The sequence below is a fragment of the Cylas formicarius genome, unplaced genomic scaffold (genome assembly GCF_029955315.1).
Source record: "Cylas formicarius isolate icCylForm1 unplaced genomic scaffold, icCylForm1.1 PGA_scaffold_5__7_contigs__length_24384050, whole genome shotgun sequence".
In the NCBI taxonomy this organism is placed as follows: Eukaryota; Metazoa; Arthropoda; class Insecta; order Coleoptera; family Brentidae; genus Cylas; species Cylas formicarius.
In genome coordinates this window covers 13,031,826-13,053,936 of record NW_026844341.1, presented here as the reverse complement: position 1 = coordinate 13,053,936, position 22,111 = coordinate 13,031,826, and the positions used below count along the sequence as shown (strand labels likewise).

General features: G+C 33.6%; 1 protein-coding gene across 5 annotated transcripts in view; it reads left to right on the top strand.

Moving 5' to 3' along the window:
* The first annotated feature begins 6,841 nt into the window (after positions 1-6,841).
* LOC132701988 (dopamine receptor 2) overlaps positions 6,842-22,111 on the top strand; it is a 241,809-nt gene continuing 226,539 nt past the window's right edge. For all 5 annotated transcript variants that reach the window (XM_060670369.1, XM_060670368.1, XM_060670365.1 and 2 more), the window contains exon 1: positions 6,842-7,096. The gene's annotated coding sequence lies outside the window, so the exon portion shown is untranslated. The remainder of the gene's footprint in view (positions 7,097-22,111) is intronic.

Below are 22,111 nucleotides of genomic sequence, written 5' to 3'. Positions count from 1 at the left end.
TTCCCACAGCATAGCAAGCTTTGATTCGATAAGAGTGCAGTAGAGGACGCCACCATTAATTTAAATGTACATTTATTTTTGTGCCGTATCTATGTGCTTGATTTACGGAAATTGAACTTTCTTTTGGTCTATTTTAACTGAAAATTTAATTTTAATTTTCCAAGGAAAACTAACTTCCAAAAAAATTTCTCCATCCGACATATAATCATAAAAACAACTTAATAAAATCAAAATTATTATCGGAATCAAGGTGAGCAGTTTTTCAGACTTGCTCAATCGCTTTGATTCCTATTGCGTGATCCATTACAAATGACGGGATATTAATTTAATCACGAGGGGATAAAAAACATACAGAAGAAAGATCACGCATTAGAAACAGGAATAAAATACATCGAATTGCTGTTACTTAGGTTTTGGTAATAAAATGAATGTTTGCTTATCGCCACCCATTTGAAAAATGATCTACTCTTAAAAGGACAGAGAAGGATCACGGAGACGCTAATGGCTATCCCTTTGTTCTATTGGTTGGTAAAGACCCTTTTTTCTTTTTAAAATGTTAGAAGGAACAAGTAAATGTTTAGCAGTTCCAACGTGAATTATGTAGTCATTGTTTTAAATATAATTGCGGTTAAAACAAATACACAATTCATTAAATATAGAAAAAAAGAAAAACCTTACTGTTTTTATTTCATCAATTTACAACACTGTTACAATCATTAAAGCCAAAGAGAGAAAAAGACAACCTGGAACCAGAACAAAGTATAACAATAACAATAAATATAATTAAGTGGTAGCACTCAAACAGAACGCATCAGAACGAAATGAGCGGAGGCTGCCGACAAAAGGATCAAACTTTAAAGAGTTGCACCCTTTCAGCATTCTAGTAAGGGGTGAATCTTATCTTAAATCTTAAAGAAAAGAACTACATCCCTCTGAAATCCTCTGCTTTGAAGAGTATCAATGTTGAAGGCCTCAGTTATAATACTGTAGTTGATCTGATACCCATTATAGATATTGATATGCGCCTTTGAAGCCAAAGATCTTAAAAATACTTTCTGAACGGTTTCGATGTTACCTATATGGCAGGCATAATATGGAAATCATACAGCAGATGCATACTCCAATCTTGAGTGAACAAAAGAGATATAAAGGAGTTTAAAGCAATGTGGAGTAAATTTTTCACTATTGCGTACAACAAACCCAAGGACTCGTATAGACCACCACATCCGCAAAATGTGTCACAAAACTTAGTTTACAATCGAAGTCTTTAATGTTAGTGGCGGCCTCTATTGCTTACATAAAAAATGTACACAAAAAAAACGTTGTATTATTATTTTTTCTTTTGTTGCAATTCAAATAGTCAAATGCACCTTCACGAGGATGTACCTTTTTAATACTTGCTTAAAAACTATCAGAATTACGCTGTAGAAACAGCAAAACACCTCGTAAAAAATTATCCTGCCTCTGTGCATGGTCTAAAGTTATTGAAAATGCACTTCTACCGATAGGGGAAGTTTCGGAAGAGGCTGCAGAATCTTCAAATAAAAATCTTAAGTTATTTAGACGTGAAAATAGAAGAAAAATGTCTAGTATTCTTACAAACACAGATCTTCATCGATTGCTTTTAAATTCCGACTCTTTTATTTCAAGTGTAAGACATTACCTAAAAGCAGTAAGACCAATTTATTAGCCGATGTTTTTGATTTATTGTAATATAATAACAGTTAAATCAAGCAACAAAACAACTTATTATAAAACGATAATCCCGTACCCCTCTTTTTAATGATATAAAAGATCTTTTTATAGTGAATTTTACTTCTGAAATTAGCAGCCATAAATGATTATTTGTAATGAGTCTTTCAGTTTCATTACAAAACACATTATAAAATTATAAATTCTATTTAATTTCAATTCGGTAGTAATTAGCCATAGACATAGCCACACTGAGGGTTCAGGAACAATTTATAATGATTCTTTAGACTTAATTGTACCATATTAGTTTAGTTTTCACTTTTATGTGTTTTATTAAAATAATGTGATTTTTTTTATGGTATGTTTCCTGCTGTTAATAAAATTTTACTTTTTAGAAATAAATGTTTTTTTTATTTATATTATTGTTTAAAAATATGTATTTGTCTTGGAAAAGTTCAAATATGAAATTTCATGACCGCATGTCTCATAAGACGGGACCACTGTGGCATCAGCCGCACTCTCCGGTATATTGTACAAGATTACATTCTTAGATCTGATGGAACGATCCTGTATGTCACTATAAATATCAGATGGAATTTGTTTTTTAAAGTGATTCAACTAATAATTTTTCAACAAATCAATATCAAAATATTTACAAACATAAATAAAATGTTATGTTTTGATTAGTTAAATTGTAAAAAAGAATAAGAAATCTAGGGGTGTTACGTCACATGGTCGAGGGCGCCGTCTGATGAATCCACCTCTACCGATCAATTTCTGTGGGTAATGATTATTTAAAAATTCTCGAATTTCTCTATGGTAATGCGGATAAAGTTCATCTTGTTGAAAGCACATTCGTTGGATCTGAATGTTGTTAACTTCTTGAAGAAGCTGAGGTAAATTAATCTACAAAATGTCTCAAAAAAAAAGTGGTCCAATAACTTTAACCAAATTAAAATTTGCAATTCTTTTTTCTCATTCCGGTTTATCACTTTGCGTTTTTCGCTTTCCATACTACCACTAGCATTAAACCATTCCATTAACCACTGAAGAAATTGTCTAGCTGGTATACGTCTATTGGGGTACTTCGCATTTTACTGCCGACAAAGCATTGTTTTCCATCTCACCCATTTCCATAAATTCACCACAATGAATTTATATATTATATACCGTCATGTCAGTGAATGTATTTGTGTAGTTTGCAAAAATGTACCCAAAAACTAACGGTCGTAGAAAAAGTATAGTATGCAACACGTTTGCCAAAACTTTTAAGTCACTCATTTATTAAGCACTCGCACCGCTCGTGAGAAATAAGCTCGTCGCTATCGTAATGTTTTTGCAAGTGTAAAAACTAGTATTTTTTTACAAAAAATAAAATATCGGAAAAACTATTTGGTTTAGGTTTGTATTATTAAGAAAAAAGATGAAGTATTTCAAAATGAATTCAAAAATTTTTAGACTAATATAGCACATTATAGCTAAATTAATTCAAGTAATGAAATTGTGGTTTTTAAGTTTTAGGCGTGTATAAAGAATGTGCTTTCAATGAGCTTTCTCCTCACCTACCTAGTTTTCGTTCGCTGACGACTGTTCAAGTTTAATCTCGTGTAATCAAACTCTTGAAGGTAGGATTAATTAAACACTTGACACCATCGAACTCTTTTGGAATGTACCAAAAAACAAGCAAAAATGTTTAGGACTAAAACTCAACGAAATCGGATATTGGACAACTCACTGTCAATTACTTTCTTCAAAGCTGCGTTGTTATTGTTTAAAAATTAAAAAAATAAAAACAGGTTTGAATCAGAAATGCATAATAAGTTTCTAGTAGGCTCACATCTATTTGAGATTACATATACATTAGTAGTATCAACATGTTTAAATCCAAACTAAAACGAATATTTTACCTGTTAATGCTTGTCATCACCGTAGTGTTGTGCCGTCATGTGTTTTTATTCTATGAATTTTATAAATGAATGAATTTTATGAAAATATGTAATTTTTTATCTCATTTGTTACTTATTTACTTGACTTACTAGACGAAATCCATAACACACTGATTGAATTCCAGATATGTTTGATAAGAAATATAATATTATTATAATTATTATTATGACAAGAAAGAGAAGACGAATTACTAAAAAATCAAAAATATATGTAAAAAACGCTGTTACAAAGATTAGAAAGCTTAAAAGCAGAAGATGTTTTTGTAATCAAAAATGTATGTAATAATCGGTGTTCCGATGTCGGTAATGTTTTATAAAATTAATTAAATAATTATTAGATTTTTTTTTTATTAAAATAATATGAGAAAAAAGTGGAAGTGAATATCTTAGCAGCAGAAGAAATTTTTAAAAAATCAAAAATGTATGTAAAAAGACGGTGTTACAAGGTAAAATTTTTATACAAAAAAAAAATAAAAAATCTATATAAAGCGACGGTTTAAAAGAAATCTCTTGACAGAAATCTCCTTTGACATAAATTATTCAAAACATTTTTTTGTCCTCAGATGTTGTTATAATAGTTTGATTTTTTAGTAAGCTGTGAATTTTGACAATAATCCAAATGCTATGTCAAAATCTCTTAATTATCTACCGTTCTAAATGGTCAGACTCTAAATTGATCTTGCCTTTGAGTTGGTAATTAGTCATTTAAGTATTATATAAGGTGTCTAATGACTCGATTTAAAATATCTGAGAGGAGCTGTCAATTTTGACAGCGGTTTTCAATATCGGCATTCCATCATTGAATTTGTTAGCCTATGAAAAACTAAAATGTTCAAACCGTTTTGCTGTAATTTGAGCTGTTTAAATTTTATTGCCTGTCATAGTTGGAAAATGGATACTTTTCAACTGTCAATATCTCGAAAACTAGAGCGAAAATATTTAAAAAGTACAGTTTACCACTTGTTACGGCCGTTCATCAAGTTTGAACCAGTTCCCTCTTTGTAGTTTTAAAATTTTTTATAGGCCATTCAACGTGAATCACTCTGTATATGAAATATGCCAAGAAAATTCCCTAGAAGTTCAAAAATTGTAAGTAAGAGCTGTTAATTGTTCAATTGTTCAAAAAAGTTGACAGTTATAAATACTTAGGTACAATTGTAAATAAAAATGGCTGCTCTGAAGAAATCAAAACTAGAATAGGACAGGCGAGAACAACATTTGTGAAAATGAAAAGAGTGCTCTGTGTCAGCGATCTCAGCTTGGATTTTAAAATCAGAATGGTGCGATGCTATGTTTTGTCGGTACTGTACTATGGTGTAGAGGATTGGACTCTGAAGAAACTGGATATAAGGAAACTGGAGGCGTTCGAACTGTGGTTGTACCGTAGAATACTTAAGGTAAAATGGACCGATAAAGTGACCAACATGGAAATCCTGAAAAGAATAAAAAAGGAAAAAGAAATTATCATTACGGTAAAAAAGCGTAAACTTCAGTACCTTGGACACGTCATGAAAGGAGAAAAGTACCAACTACTCCAACTGATATTACAAGGAAAAATTCAAGGAAAGAGAAATGTAGGAAGAAGGCGTCACTCATGGATGAGAAACTTACGTGACTGGTTCGGGTGCACCACAAACCAACTATTTCGGTCGGCTGTGTCACGAATAAGAATAGCACTGATGATTGCCAACCTTCGCAACGAAGAAGGCACTTAAAGAAAAAGAAAGAATTGTTCACGAAAATACAAACACTAACACTTGCGTGGATAGAAATCGGCCCATTGCGAGCTTTTAACTTTAATTACATTTTGTCCAGAGACGATTCAGCTGATCAAAAAAAAAAGAAATATGCCGTTTGAAGGATAATTTATTATGCTTTAATAAGATTTTGGTTTGAATAAATTTTATTTCCTCTTCTTAGATTTCAGAAGTGAAATAACGGCATAAGGCAAATTAACTTTTTTTATTAGTAAAAGAAATAGGCTTCATGACAATTAACAATTTAACACTTACTCATGACCCCCTCTTGTCCTAATAACATCTCTTACACGATTAGGCATAGATCTAATCAGGTCCGCTATTGTTTCTTGTGGAATGTTAAATCACTGTTTCTCTACTGCAACAATAAGATCTGGGATCGATGTTGGGGTACGAGTTGTAGCTCGAATTCTTCGTTTCAGCTTATACCATAAATGTTTGATCGGATTGAGGTCGGGACTACATGCTGTCCACTCCATAAGTCGAAAACCGACTTCTGTAATGGAATGTTGCACGATTGTTACTGGGTGCGATTTAGCATTGTCATGCATACAAATCAATTCTTCTCCAATGTAGTCGACATAAGGAACCACAAGAGCTGCTAAAATCTCCTCGATGTACTTGGCACCCGTCAAACCTATTCTCCCCTGACCCTGGTCGCCCCTACGGATGAAAACAGAGTCGGTTCGTGCGTCCATAGAAATTGTACCCCAGATCATGCAGGAACCATCTCCACAAGCACTCCTTTCTGCAAATCGCTCTCCTGGTGTTCGGTATACTTTTCTTCGTCGGTCGCTACCACATCTTATCATCTCATCTGAAAACAGAACAACAATGTCCAATGCAGAAGATCTCGTGCAAAACGTAAGCGTAAGTCTTTGAGAAGGTGATTGCTTTCGTTCCAACTACCACATACGCACATTTCATTTGGTTACCCTTTGGTGCGCATATAAAAGATCAGCACTCTTGACAAATTTAAGCCCATATAGTTTCTAAAAAAAAACGCAGTTTATAGTGGGCCGATTTCGATGCACTCAAGTATATATTATAAAAATATAAATAATTTACCTGCATTGCTAAAGAGTTAAAACAATGTAAATTTTTGGAAAAAAAAATCAACGAAATCAATCTCTGCAAAATCAAAATGTTAAGGAAGATACGGCGAATGTTCAAAAATGTTCAGCTCGAGGTTCAGTTTCGCGTTTTAAGTAAAATTCTATCAACATTTATGGTCATGGGACCAAATCTCCGGCATTAATTTTTAATCGACACAGACGGCATTTCGATGCAAATAGTAGTTTAACCTTTTAGCAACTGTTTTATTAATAATTATGTAGCGAAGCTCTGCCGCTTCTGTAGATAGAGCTAGGCTAGCAGCGCTTGCGTTGGGATTCAAAACTTTTGTCGCGTTTCCCAGTGGCTCGTTAGTGTTTTACTGACCTTTAGGGGCGCAACTCGAGCGGGGTAGAAATTTCACCCACACGAGACGCTCGGCGATCGTAGAATTTTAATCGAAAAGTATCCTACCGTATCGCGGTTAACCGAAATGCTTCGCTCTCGGTAAAAGTCCGGGAATATAAAAAGTCCGTTTTCGGGGAATGGAATTTTCAAAAAATTCGGGCCGCTCTGCCGACCGGACGATTGTTTGAATTTATGTGCGACGATGTGCCGGATTAAATTTTGAATTGATGGTGGTCATGTGTAAGTATGCGATGAGGAGGCGGACTAGTAATTTTCGTAATAACTTGGGAAAAAAAGAATATTTTGAAGACGTGTACTGGTTGAGATGTTGCTATAGACGATCCCGGTAACTCTAACAACTACGTGCTGATCAAGATAAGGGCAAATTTACATTATTTTATAAGTATCTTAACATACATGCTTACCAAAGACTATATTTAAATACGCTATTTCATGTAAAAACTTTCCGGTTATCTTTTGTATTCACTCATCCACATGCAGGGGTTAACGGAAGTCGCCGAGCTAATTTTTTAATACAAAAGTGGTATAATTTTTGCAGTATCTATTAGACTTGTAAAAGAAAACAAATGCGCATCGCAAAGTTGAGAAACAGGAGATTTTTTTTTATTTTCAACCGGGACACCCATTATGACGAAAGATCTTTTTCTACTGATTTCAACAATGTATAGTTTGTTCATATTTGGAGAGGTCGTTCTTGAATTATTAAGTTAACAGATGTTCATCAAGTTGACCAGGCGTTGAGTAATTGACACCTTCACTGAGGAAAATGGGTTACTCAGAGTAACAAAAGCTTCGTCCTTTTCATCTCAATAAGTATTAATCAACCAATAGTACTAAAAATTGTAAAGAATCTACCATCCACAAGAATAAACGATAATAAAACCGATAACAATATTGAAAATATAATGTGAAGTAAATGGTTATGTGTTTTCTGTATATCCACCATGATTTCCCAAACATTTTCTAATATTATCTCTCATGATGTCTATTGAGCATGAAAATCCCCATAGGAAAATATCAAGAGGGTTTAAATCCGGACTTTAACCAGCCACTGAATTGTGCAATGTCTGCCCATCCACCTATCCAATGATCATATCTGTCAATTAGGTATTCAGTAACTGGCTCTGTATTCTGGGGCGGTCCCCCGGCTTGTTGTCACACCAGGTTATTGAATTCGCGAATTGGAAGGTCTAAGAAAAATCGGTCCGATTATCTCTTAGAGAGTGCGCTGAATATTCCACCTGCCAACTTTCAACAAACTTTTTGGTTAGAAGTCCACTCTTTCAAGCAATGGATATTTTTAATTGTATTTGTAATGATATAGATGTCAATGATCAAACACCGACTCAGTTTACTTTGGCATTAAAAAATAGATATTTACGTTTCATGTGATTATTGTAGACACTGTTATTTCTTTTTTTGGTTTAAATTTTGGTTTTAAATTATTGGTTTGTTATAGATATCTAGTTCTTCATATGGTTGCATTTGTTTGGGTTTTTATGTTGTTTATTGGTGCACTCTCGTCGGAACTTTCATTTGACCTGTTATCTGTACTTAGCGAATTAATTTTCTTGTCATTTGATGTTATGTGTTAGACAATAGAGCTCATTGATATCAGGAAGGAAGTACCATCATCACACGGCTTATAAATTGTCGGCTATAGTGCGCACAGATCCTTGAATCTTCTCTCAAATAACTTCGACATAAAGATATTATGCGTTTCAGTACTAAATACACACGGTCCTTAATAAATATAATGCTAAAAACAGAGATTTGTCACAAAAATCTCAGTTTCAAGAAAAATGCCCCCATACGTACCTCAATTTTTTCTTACGCATTTTTTGCAGTAAACATAGAATATACAGGGTTAAAAAGTAGATGGCGATACCATTTCTTATTGATTGATTGATTCAATATGTTTACGCTTTTTTTGATGTGTTACTTATTGATGTTATTGTTAAATAAATCAAAACCGAAAAATCCAATATGGCGACAATAAGTTAAGGCTGGTTACGAGATAACAAAACAAAACGCTTGAGACATGTTATGGCCTTATAAAAGTGTCTAAATAATGTCACATTTTGACAGCTGTCAATTTAACCGTTTTGTACTTACTACCGAAAAACGATTTTTTTTTCTGGTTTTTCGTCGTTTTACCAATCTGTGTTCAAATTCACTAAGTGCACTAGAAAAGCGAATGTGGGACACATTGTATTATGGGTGTTGATCCACTTCAAACTTAACTAAAATTTGCAGTCTAGTTTTTTTGGCAACATACTCACAAATAGTTTAATTTTTACTGTAAAAGTGACGGACAATGAATTATCAATAAGTTTAATTCCGATTAAAAATAAATTGCAATGTAAGTAAGGTGTATATGTAAATTCGCCGAGCTTCATGTTTTAAACTTAGATAAATGTATAGGCGGAATTCTTGACCTTGCGGCCACGTTCAAATATGCATAGTTTCAAATAGTTCAAGTGTCGAGATCAATTTTGTATATAAAATTTATGACCGAGACGTGTCTGACAGCCGATTTGTTACGGAAGTAAAACCCGCGGTTTTATTTGAAATTTAGTGCTGTTCAAGTCCAAACAAATAGAGAAGAGTGGAATTTCCTCTCTTGGTTTTGTTAGTTTTGACATGGAAAAATAGCGATGCGTATTTAGCTATGAAATCCGCGATTTTACGGGGTATCAACTTCCAAATTTTCAGATTTACTCATATTTCTCGATCGTAAAAAGAAAAAGGATTGATAAAAGTTAAAACCAAAACAGTCGATAATGTTCTTCAACTTCTACAATTCCTAAAAGGGCACTTCATTAAATTCTTTTATTAATCGTTTATTAATTTTTATTCAATACGTTGGGTTTAACCCATATTGTCCCAAGCATAAAAAAATGCTTTTTTGCTGTGAAATTATTTATTTTGTTGCACATAAGAATACATTACATGTGTCAAAAAAAATAATAATAAAAACTCGAAACACAAAAAACGCATAATATTTTATGCTGCGGGAGCGCACCACTGGTAACCCCCGGTTTCATTTTTGGTGATATTTTACAAAGCATGAAGTATGTAAATGCACATTACACTTATTACAAACGTAAATTGTGTGGCTGTGGCAGATTCTACATCTCCTTCGGGCTTTATTAGCATAAAAAATCATGAGGTGACCTCGATTATCATAACGCACTATGGCAGGTGCAAGATTTCGTCTAGTGTATCCCAGGAGGTGCTCCCGCCCAAAATGTAGAAAACACTATTCTACTAAGACTAATGAAGTTATGCAACGCTATATGTTAATAAAAAAAATTGAAGAACTTTAAAATGGTTTTTTGAGCCACCCCGTATACGTTGAAATATTTTTATATTGTGCATAACAAAATTTACTCTATCGTTGACTCGGCATGTTCTGTACTATACGGGAGCGCACGAAACTTGCGATTCTACGGCTAGATGCGGAAACAGTGAAATAAGTGGAACACCTCGAATCCGTGTTAAGTTTAAAGGTAGATTAAAACGCACAACTTTATGACATAGAAGCGTGGGAGACGCCTTCAGTTATTATTCGGATAACATCCCCCAACCCCGCAATGAAAGTACTCGAAAATTAAAGTCGAAAAAATAGTGAAAATCGCCGGGGGCCAATCTTCGCGTTTCTATTTAAAAGTTTTAATGGATTTTCCCGGTCTCTAAGCGCGGATTACAATTTTACATTTTCGTAGTTTTTTGACGGTCAGAATTAATTTATCTCCCTCGCCATCGCCGCCGCCTCTATTCAGCGCTGAATTATATCGTCCACGCCGAACATTTCGGTCCTCAAAACTAAATGAATAAGCGTGACCCCGAAGTGGAATGATGCTTTGCCCGAATACAAGGCGTTATGGTCTGTTCATAGATATAAGAAAGTGGCCAATTGCATTTTAATGGGATTATCCAAGGGTGGTCATTAACATAAAATGCAACAAGATTATTAATTAAAGTTTCGGAATTTAAATTCAGGTAAAATTGTGGTCCGTAATAGAAAATAATTTTATACCTACCTGTGTTTAATATTCTTTGGTTTGGTATACTACTTAGTTTAAGTTTATCATTATTATCATTCTTATTTCGTGTGTAATGAAGCGTGTGTTGAATCGTGTGCGAATTATGCAAAATATGTGCGAGTCTAGCGTATCTCAGGAGATGCTCTCGCCCAAATGTAGAAAACACTATTCTATTGAGACTAAGGAAGTTATTAACAATGTTTATTTGACTCTCATTGAACGTGGTGCCTGCAAGAAACGGCCACATTGACGAAAATTCCAACATCAACTGTATGGAAAATTGTCAATAATCCCATTTCAGCGAGGAAAAAAAGAAGCGATGCTGACATTTTCTCGAGTGTCCTAGAGATGAAAATGATCAATATATAATACGGCGTAAAATTTACCAGTTCTACGAGGAACAAAGCGTGCCTATATTAGATATCTTAATTAGGAGGCTTGAAAAAGATGAAGCCGGTGTTAAATGTGGCAGAACTACCTTATGGAAGTGTATTCAACACATGGGTTTTAGATTTAAAAAAATTGACAAAAAGCAAGTTTTAATGGAATCTTTTAGAATTCGGAAATGGCGACTGGAATATCTAGAAAAAAATAGGATTTACAGAGAACAACAAAGGCCAATTATTTACTTCGATGAAACCTGGTTCGACACTTATGACACCCCGGAAAAGGGTTGGGTTGACTCAACTGATAAGTGTAAAACAAATGCGCCATCAAAAAAAGGTAAAAGAATAACTATTTTGCATGCTGGCTCTAAAGATGGTTGGATTCTAAATGGACTTTCTCTGTCTGCGAAAAATATTAAAGATTCTTCTCTGGATTGCCATTAAGACACCACCGCTGATTTATTTGAAAGTTGGTTTAAATACAAACTAGTTCCAAACATTCCTCCTAATAGCGTCATTGTAATGGACAATGCAAGTTATCACAGTAGACAGTTGACTAAAACCCCTTCCTCATGTGACACAAAAGCAACAATCCAAAATTACATGTATAATAACGACATTTATTTTCACGAAGATTATACCAAAAAGCAATTAATTGAGGTTCTACAAAGCTTGAACCTACAAAAGGAATACGTCTGTGATAATTATGCAAAAAATCTGGGGCATACAGTTTTAAGGCTTCACTGTATATTTAATCCCATTCAACATGTTTGGCACCAACTGAAATCTGCCATTCGTCGGAACAATGTTTTTCCCCGTGTTAACTTCAATATCCTCAAACTTATAGAAACCGAAGTTTTTAATATCCCTCCACAAAGTTGGGCAAATTCTGTTAAACATATAGAAAAAGCAGAACAATCGTATATCCATATTGCAAATAATATAGAACAAATAATAATAAGAACAGGCGATGATAGCGATAGTGATACTGATATATTATGTGAATAATTTTAAGTAATTTAAGTAGGCAATAAAAATAATTTGTAATTTTATTTTAGATTTAACCCCAAATAATTAAATTCTAAGTACGGACCTGTTCGGCCATATTTCATTCTTACAGCTTGCCCGGCTCTTTCCTTAATTCGTATCAGTTAGTCACTTTCTCATATCTATGAACAGACTTTAACCTTTAATATGACGCTAATAAACATGGAAAAGGCGCAAGTTTATCAAACAATTGTATCTAATAAATTAGAATTAGCATGAAAAACTAGGTTATTGCTAATGAAGCTATATCGCATACGAAAAAAGTACTATTTGCCCCTTTCATCTTATTAGTTGTTTCTCGATTATTCCGTTGCAAGCATGATTAAATATAATAATAAAAGAAACTGTTATTAAAATGGTCCTGAACGCAAAAATGTCGCACTATGCAAATTGTGTCCTGTACCAGCAATAAAATCATTTTCAAACAATTATAAAAAAAATTAGCTCAAGCATATATAGTTTTATAATTATTGATTTATAATCATGTGATACGAAGCCTTTAAAAATGTTTTATTAATCAGTCTCATCAACAACTTTAAGGCACTTTAATAAAATATATCAATTTCTAAAGAATTCGGAAATGGCGACTGGAATATAAAAAAAATAGGATTTACAGAGAACAACAAATGCCAATTATTTACTTGGATGAAATCTGGTTCGACACATATGGCACCCCGGAAAAGGGTTGGGTTGACTTACTGATAAATGTAAAACAAGCTCGCCATCAAAAAGAGGTAAAAGAATAACTATTTTGCATGCTGGCTCTAAAGATGGTTGGATTCCAAATGGACTTTCTCTGTCTGCGAAAAATATTAAAGATTCTTCTCTGGATTACCATGAAGACACCACCGCTGATTTATTTGAAAGTTGGCTTCAAAACAAACTAGTTCCTCCTAATAGCGTAATTGTAACGGACAATGCAAGTTATCACAGTAGACAGTTGACTAAATCCCCTTCCTCGTGTGTCACAAAAGCAACAATCTAAAACTACATTATACCAAAAAGCAATTAATTGAGGTTCTACAATGCTTGAACCAACAAAAGGAATACATCTGTGATAACTAGGCAAAAAATCCACCTTACCACTGTATATTTAATGTTTGGCATCAACTGAAATCTGCCATTCGTCGTAACAATGTTTTTCCCCGTGTTAACTCCAGTCTCCTCAAACTTATAGAAACCGAAGTTTTTAACATCCCTCCACAAAGTTGGGCAAATTCTGTTAAACATATAGAAAAAGCAGAACAATGGTATATTCATATTGTGAATAATATAAAACAAATAATAATTAGAACAGGCGATGATAGCGATAGTGATACTGATATATTATGTGAATACCTTTAAGTAATTTAAGTAGGTAATAAAAATAATTTGTAATTTTACTTTAGATTTAAACATAAATACATAAATAAATAAATAAATATTGTTTAGTATCTTTCCTAACAAAACCCCAAATAATTAAATTCTAAGCAAAGTACGGACCTGTTCCGCCATATTTCATTCTTTCAGCTTGCCCGGGTCTTTCCTTAATTCGTATCATTTAATCAGTTTCTTATATCTATGAATAGACTTTACCTAATGTCATGGACATATCCAAATTATATGCTGCTCCCCAGGATATGACCTCGACCGCAATGATCGATGACGAGTCTAAAGAATGTTGTTTTCTATTTTACTAAACCCTCCGTGTGCTGTTTTAAATGTGAGTTTTAGTTTACTATTTACAAAATTTCTGGATACTTCCTGCGTCGATTGTTGTTGAATGTAACTTGCTGACGTTTCGCCAATCATCCTGTTGGCTTCTTCAGAGCTTAAATGAAGCCGGCTCGCATTCTACTCTGTACCTGCTTATTATACATGATATATTTGTAATTGAACGTCAATATTTAAGGGGGCTATTTTTGGGTACATTTAAAAAAAAGCTTCATATGAATGATAAACTTTTGAGATACCAGGGTGGTAAAGTTTTGAAAAATAAAATATATTTTTTAATATCTGCAATGCCACTTTAGATATTTTTATGAAATTTGGTACGCATGTACGATGTATTTGGACGCGTTATTTATTGTAGATAAACGGGCGCACCGAATTTAAACTGTATATTTTGGCAGGCATTGATAGTACTCCACTGATTTCTCTTAAAATAAAAATTATTCTTAAAATCTCCACTCATTTCTGAAGTAATTTAATTTCTTTATTTTTTGCAGTCCGATGTACGGTTTTTGCTTTAAAAATGAAAACCTCTCCTCTGCGTGGTCATAACAATACCGTTGATCTGACAGCATGCAGAGAAAGTAGTTTTTATTTTTAAGTGAAAACCGTGCGAGGGACTAAAAAAAACAAGAAGAGATCAAATCTGCTCATAAATGAATGATATTTTTAAAGACCATAGCCAACTACGATTCCCATATAAAACAGGAAGGTTGTATTCGTTCATGAGAAAACGGAGAACTGTACATAAAATCTGAGTACGACACTGCATTAGGCTTAAAAAATGTCCTGCATGGACAATTTTCAAAACGGCCGAAAATTGTAAAACGACCTACGAGGTTAGCGCCAAAATTTCCCGGCCTGACATAGATGCAGCTCCAGTATCACGATAAAAATTTGTCTTTTTTTAAATATATATATATATATATATATATATATATATATATATATATATATATATATATATATATATATATATATATATATATATATATATATATATATATATATATCTATGAATAGACTTTACCTAATGTCATGGACATATCCAAATTATATGCTGCTCCCCAGGATATGACCTCGACCGCAATGATCGATGACGAGTCTAAAGAATGTTGTTTTCTATTTTACTAAACCCTCCGTGTGCTGTTTTAAATGTGAGTTTTAGTTTACTATTTACAAAATTTCTGGATACTTCCTGCGTCGATTGTTGTTGAATGTAACTTGCTGACGTTTCGCCAATCATCCTGTTGGCTTCTTCAGAGCTTAAATGAAGCCGGCTCGCATTCTACTCTGTACCTGCTTATTATACATGATATATTTGTAATTGAACGTCAATATTTAAGGGGGCTATTTTTGGGTACATTTAAAAAAAAGCTTCATATGAATGATAAACTTTTGAGATACCAGGGTGGTAAAGTTTTGAAAAATAAAATATATTTTTTAATATCTGCAATGCCACTTTAGATATTTTTATGAAATTTGGTACGCATGTACGATGTATTTGGACGCGTTATTTATTGTAGATAAACGGGCGCACCGAATTTAAACTGTATATTTTGGCAGGCATTGATAGTACTCCACTGATTTCTCTTAAAATAAAAATTATTCTTAAAATCTCCACTCATTTCTGAAGTAATTTAATTTCTTTATTTTTTGCAGTCCGATGTACGGTTTTTGCTTTAAAAATGAAAACCTCTCCTCTGCGTGGTCATAACAATACCGTTGATCTGACAGCATGCAGAGAAAGTAGTTTTTATTTTTAAGTGAAAACCGTGCGAGGGACTAAAAAAAACAAGAAGAGATCAAATCTGCTCATAAATGAATGATATTTTTAAAGACCATAGCCAACTACGATTCCCATATAAAACAGGAAGGTTGTATTCGTTCATGAGAAAACGGAGAACTGTACATAAAATCTGAGTACGACACTGCATTAGGCTTAAAAAATGTCCTGCATGGACAATTTTCAAAACGGCCGAAAATTGTAAAACGACCTACGAGGTTAGCGCCAAAATTTCCCGGCCTGACATAGATGCAGCTCCAGTATCACGATAAAAATTTGTCTTTTTTTAAATATATATATATATATATATATATATATATATATATATATATATATATATATATATATATATATATATATATATATATATATATATATATACCACCATATATACCAAAGTTCTCCTTCGTATTCTGTAGTGAAAGAATGGGCAAAACGTTTTTGAATGGGGCAGGAGTCCTTTGAAGATAATTCAAAACTGGTCGACCGGTGGAGGTCATAACGGAAGATATTGTTGCGATTGTGGAAGAGGTGGTATTGAGTGATCGACGTTTAAAAGTCAAGGAAATCTCAGAAATTACTAAGCTTTCTGATGCAAGTGTTCGTCGAATCCTGCATGATTATTTAGGTATACATACGGTTAGTGCAAGATGGGTTTCTAAAAAACCTTTCGGCTATTCAAAAACAACGCCGTGTCGAGTGTGCGCGGTCTTTTTTGGAACTCTGTGGGACGGAACCGAAGCCTGTGATAGAAACTATTGTGACTGGAGATGAAACTATGGTTCTCTATTATGTCCCTCTATCGAAAAAAGAATAAATGGAATGGCGTCGTAAGGGTGAAGCACCTCTAAGAAAATTCAGACTCTGCCAGTCAACAAAAAATGTGATGGCCACGATCTTTTGGGATTGTGAAGGAATTCTTTTTATAGATTTTGAAGAAATTAATACCACTGTCAATAGTAAATATTACGCAACATTTTTACATAAATTGCGGGACTGCATACGTGTAAAACGTCGAGGAAAACTGACCAGAGGCGTGCGTCTTTTGCACGATAATGCACTTGTCCATACTGCTGGTGTTGCACAACGTGCCATTTTAGAATGTGGGTTCCAACAGATAGATCATCCTCCCTATAGTCCAGATATGGCCACCAGCGACTATTATTTGTTTGGATATTTGAAAAAGGACTTACGTGGACGGCGGTTTAACGATGAAGTTGAGTTAAAAGAGGCCGTTTTAGCTCATTTTTTTGCAGACAAACCAAAAGAATATTTTTTTAAAGGGATTGAGTTGTTAATAAAGAGATGTAATAAGTGTATTGAAGTTAAGGGGGATTATATTGAAAAATAATCAAAAATTGTTACTCTACTTTGTTTCTTTCATATTCAGGCCGGGAAATTTTGGCACTGCTGTCGTATATGTCGGTAGGTGGTTTTAACCATTAACTGTTTCTCAAAAATCGAGCCCTTTACAGGTTCATGGATATTGTTTCAAAATATCTCTGTTTGACAGACGAACACGTAAATACGAAAATTGTAGTTCTTGATGCGGCCTATAATACTGTTTAAATCAATAAGTCATATTCTTTAGGAGTTTTGATTTACGGCAGATATTTTACTCTAGGAAAGAACAGTTTTCAGGATCTTTTAGATTTTTCTGAATAACTGAAGAATCCTGAATACAGGGTGTTCTAATTAAATGTCAATAATTAGAGGGGCGAATTTTGGGTTCATTTTAAAAGGCAAACTTGATATATCCCAAACGTCTTAACTTTTAAGATATAGGGTGATATAGTTTTCAATAATAAAATATATAGTTTTAAGATCTGTAATACCACTTTAGATATTTTAATGAAATTTGGCACATATGTACTACGTATCAAGAGGCATGGTGAAGTGTACCACTTTTTTTTTTAATATACCAGTTGCTTGAGTACCGAATTTCGCCTGTCTATTTGTAGACATTGATGGTGCACCACTGATTTTTCTTAGAATAAACATTATTCTTAGAATCTCCAATCATCGCTAAAGAAATTTTATTTCTTGATTTTTTTCAATCCGATGTACGGTTTTCCTTAAGAGAGCAAACCTGCTCATAAATGAATAAAAATATGTTAATGTTTTAAAGGAAATACTGTCTATATATAAATAATATTTTGGCGAAGTAAGTCGCCACTACACTGGTTAAATCCAGAACTTTTTTTGTGAAAAATAAAATATCTATCTAAAGCAAACTATCTAGTTTTCTTTTTACTTTTACAGTTTTAATGAAATTACAGCCTAACAACAAGATAAATAATGAACGTTTCTTATTTAGAAAAAGAACACTACTTACTATTAATAAACCTTTAACAAAATTGTTTGTTAATAACAATACAATTAATAATAACAACCTTTTTGAAAAAAGAACATAAAAACTAGATAATTTGTTGAAAGTGTCCTTCACCTTGACGAATATTTAAAGGAAATACTGTCTATAGATAAATAATATTTTGGCGAATTATGTCGCCACTACACTGGTGAAATCCAGAACTTTTTTTGTGAAAAAGAAAATACTTATCTAAAGCAAACTATCTAGTTTTCTTTTTACTTTTACAGTTTTAATGAAATAGCCTAACAACAAGATAAATAATAAATTATTCTTATTTAGAAAAAGAACACTACTTACTATTAATATCATTTAACAAAATTTTTTGTTAATAAATTAATAACAACCTTTTTGAAAAAAAGTAGAACATAAAAACTAGATAATTTTTTGAAGGATATTTAAAGGAAACACTGTCCATAGGTAAATAATATTTTGCCGAAGTAAGTCGCCACTACACTGGTTAAATCCAGAACTTTTTTGTGTAAAATAAAATATCTATCTAAAGCAAACTATCTAGTTTTCTTTTTACTTTTACAGTTTTAATGAAATTACAGCCTAACAACGAGATAAATAATAAACGATTCTTATTTAGAAAAAGAACACTACTTACTATTAATAACCTTTAACAAAATTGTTTGTTAATAAATTGATAACAACCTTTTTGAAAAAAAGTAGAACATAGAAGTATATAATTCGGCTCTTCTACTGGGGTGCGATAAACCAGACCCCATAAGAAAAAGTCCAAGCTATTTAAATCTGGGCACTTACGGGGCTATGATTGAGGTCCGCCGCGGCTTACCCATCGGTTATTAAATGTGTGATTTAAATATTCTCTTACAGCAACACTAAAGTGAGCACATGCAACGTCATTCATGAAATGGTTACTATTGCTAATTAAATATAGTATTGGTATTGGTATTAAAGGGGGGCGCCCTCGCGGGCGTCCAAGCACTTAGGCCATCAGATGGGCCCGTTGTGCCCCCAGGCCGCTCTAGAGGGCGTCCAGAGTGCCGCCCGTCCTATAGAAGGTCATCAACTCCTTTAGCCCAATACCCTGCACTGAGTCCGGATCGATCAGGGCCGTTCCGAAGACTCCCAATCTTGCCCATGTCAAAGCAGGGCACTCGGTGAGCACCACCTGCGCTCCGGGTCGTCTCCAATGCCTAGCAAGCAAAGATGCCTCCTATTAAATATAGTATTTCTTCTAGCAATATTGGCAAATACTCTTCGAACAGCTGGCGATAATTATGCGCATTTAGCCTCTCTGGCAGGAAAAATTTTCCAAATAAGTAATACACAAAAATTACAACCCAAAAATTTACTGAAAGCTGCTCTTGATGTTTAAATTCTACAACTGCATGTGGGTTTTGATCGACCCAAATATGGTTATTGTGGAAATTTCTGATTGCATTTCTGGAAAAGCTAGTTTCTTCCGTCAAAGTATTTCTTGGTCAAACAAGGATTAATGCGTAACGCTTTAATGTAACGATTAAGGTAACGCTTAGTCTCGTTGAATTTGATATGGGTAAAATAGAAAATGATGCAAAATTTCCTCTTTGCTAAAAGCGCTCTTGATATAATCGCCTAGCTGTCCAGCGCGCAGCCATCAGCCAAACCTTATATTAAATTCATATCTACCAACTCCTCATTAACTTAACCATCCTTTTTTATAATAACAATGCTCCGATATTTTAAACACCAAATTAAGAACACGCTAAGAACTGATGAAAACTGATATCAAAAAAATCTCAAACAACCGCCTTGACAACAGAATTTACAATTCCCACTACAATGATAAGAAATATTATAAAGATTTCAAAAATACACCTCAGTGTTTACGTACTTCGTATTCGTACTTGGATGGTTTGAAGTATTTAATAAAACAGATAAACAATTACTAAGTAATAAATATAGAATATAAAAGAAAAATTTCATGTTAGGGGATATTATAAGCCATTTTGACGGGCTTATTCATTTCGTTAAGCTAATCCAATATACTTGCCCTTAAACACTGATACTACTCAGCTGTTATTACCTATTTTAAAAACAAATTCATAACATTTACATATCTTCTCAATTCCTCGTACATAGGTTCAAATTTCAAATGCATTTCCTATGCTACCCACACTGTACTCTCAGTGTGACTTGGACTATAGAACCGACTATTTCTTTAATACCGTACCTCGTTGCCCTTACTGAGATACCCGGTGGACGGTGTTTCAGACTTAGAGAATCAAACTTTTCTAGATATTAATAAATAAACCAAAATTTGCTTTAAATATGGTTGGATATTTTAATTTTAATTTAAAATTAATCTTCACTTAACAAAGGACATTTTTATTATTTTTTAGTAATAATGCTATTTAGTATATATAGTGGGTACGATTTGTGATTTCCAAGTCGGCAATAAAATGGCGCTTACTTTCTTCTTTTCAGTTTTTCACTCAGCCGTTTCTCAACGAGTTCTGCGTTCATATTATCGTGGTAGTCATAACTCCTGTTTTTTGTCGAAAAGATAAACTCACTTCCATCTATAAATCCAGTGCTATTGCCATGACTTGCCTTTTTCGAGCGGCTGTTTTTTTGCTCCATACAAATTGAGGATTTTCATCGTGCCAAGCCCGTATGCTGCTTTGATATTGGTAAATCCATGTTTTGTCCAAGAACACGGCGTCTAAAGGAGCATTGGCCTCATACTCTCTCCAAAACTTCACGCGTTTGGATGATATATCTGGTTTGTCCATGATATATATTCTCTCTTTGTCAATTTTGTCTGAATCCTAACTTTTCAGCTCAAAATTTGTTTTGATTCTAGCTCTTTACGTATCATTTGCCAAGCACAACATGTCGAATTTCACTTTTCTGGATTCTCTCTGGTCTCTGGTCTTTTAGTATCATAAATGCATTCTTGTTTTATTCTTTCTACTGTTCTCGAACTTAATTTCAGTGACACGGAAGCACACTTCATCACAGACACAGTTCCGGTTAGTTGCATTTCCTTTTGGAAATATTTAGAAACATTGAAAACTAAGTTCTTTCCGACTTTGAACATTTAATACTTTTCGTGGCATTTCGATGTTCCATTTGTACTATCTTTGTCGACAAATAACTAAATCATATTCAAAAATGCGACGTAGAACACTGGCAGTTATACTTCGACCAGAATTATAGTGCTTTTACAACCGACCCCGTCATTAACTTTGCCTACTTATAGAACACCGTGCCGAGCAGACCCTTACCTGTAACCATTCCAAGACTGTCCTAGGAATTTATCTGTCTACGCTAACAATGTACTTACTTACATGTACTTAAAAAAATTAGTACAAAGTAAGAATTTATTACGTTCTATGTCACTTGTTTTTATTGCTGCTCCTACTTCCCCTTTTGAATTTCTTATAAAATTGTAAACATTGAAAACAACTTGTTTGGAAGACAAATAGATCCGTTTTTTTATTTGCTGAAGCAGTTCGTCTTCTAAATTGTCATTTAGTTCGACTACCATTTCCACTTCGTCCTCAAATTCTGCGTTGTTTTCCATATCTTCTAACAGGGGAACATCTGCTTCATTCCACGGTCTCCACATTTTAAAGTTTTAAAAAACAGAAACCTTCAAAAAATGGTTAATTCTAAGATTCTAACAAATATTTATCTGTATTTTTATGACGTACCTTTATCTACCGCGAATATAATCTATAGTCTTAAAAAAGATTGTTGTTTACAAATCAAAGACACAAAAATACAAGAAGAAAAATGTTGTTAATCGACAGGCATACAAGACAAAAATGATTATTTACTGTACTTTCAACTATCCAGTGAAGACAGCTTAGCAGGGTCAAAGCTCGAGAATCAGATACATAGATACGTACTTACTGGAAGGATCACATTCAA